Raw genomic sequence first — 1,134 nt, 5'->3', positions numbered from 1 at the left:
CTGCCCAACACTGCTGGAGCCCAGTCATGACCCTCAGTCATCCCCAAAATAAGAATTGCACAGATTCAGGTGCTTCTCGTTGCTCCTCTGGCACGTTCAACGAGGAAAATCATTTGCATGTGCCGGCCTCCTAGTTAGCATAACGTGGACGAAAATCGAGGGCCACTAGAGGGAGTCAAAGACTAAGGGATCCTCCAGATAAAAATAAAAAACCCTTGCCACAGCTGACTTTTCAAGCTAGCTGCTGCATGCAGCAAGGCACACAGCAATGGAGCAAATTCAGCCCCCTTGTTTGTCAGCAGAGTGGTCACTGCTTATCGAAGGCTTCATTTTGGGCCTTAGGAGAGAGAGCGAGGAGTAGAACACTAGCTGACTGACTTGTCGAAAATTGGATGCCCTGACTAAATCTAGGTGTTGCTGAATAGGTAACTTCATAGAGTGGTGTCATTTGGCAAGAAAGTGACAAGAAGCAATGAAGACAAAAAGACACAAGGGTTAAATGCCAGTTTATTATAGCAAGGAACCGAGTTTAAGCAAGAAACATTGTCAGCAACAAGAAGACACAAGACCAACAAGTTGGATGATTTTCCAGTTCAATCTATTTTTTGACACTGCGTAAGAGAGGGGTGCACCGGTCCTGGAGGTACTGCAATACCAGGTCGATGCGTGGAGTGGACAGAGCAAGCTCTTCTTCCATCTCCCTGTTCTAAAAATCCATTTAATATATGGTCCCCAGATAGGGGACGTATCGGATATTAAACTGATAAGAACAGATTTTTTTTTTTGTTCCCATCAGGTCTTAAGCATGTCCATACTTCCGCACATCTCTACTCACAAAGAATGTTCCGCCCAAGTACTTTCCAGGTACAATGCTTTACTCATCATCTGGGCACACTTTACTTTACCTCAAAACAGTTTAAAAGTCACATAACATAATAACAATTAAAATACAATATACAATCCCCTACCCCCACCCTCCACCCCACTTCCACCTACTCCACCCCCAATACTCATTCGCTTCATCCACCTCCTATCCACCAACATCACCACGTACAATTTTGCCAAAATCATATTCACACAATCAGTCTCAGATGCCAAAAATTTTCTCCTCGCTTCCCAACACCTTACATCCCA

The 1,134-nt window shown here is 44.3% G+C and overlaps 1 non-coding gene across 1 annotated transcript; it reads right to left on the bottom strand.

Moving 5' to 3' along the window:
- Positions 1–621: 621 nt before the first annotated feature.
- On the bottom strand, positions 622–809 carry LOC120938640. The gene has a single exon (XR_005749187.1). It is a non-coding gene; the product is annotated as a U2 spliceosomal RNA (small nuclear RNA).
- Positions 810–1,134: the final 325 nt, after the last annotated feature.

Source organism: Rana temporaria, chromosome 4, assembly GCF_905171775.1.
Source record: "Rana temporaria chromosome 4, aRanTem1.1, whole genome shotgun sequence".
Classification (NCBI taxonomy): Eukaryota; Metazoa; Chordata; class Amphibia; order Anura; family Ranidae; genus Rana; species Rana temporaria.
The sequence above is the reverse complement of the archived record's forward strand: the minus strand, read 5'-3'. Positions and strand labels throughout refer to the sequence as shown.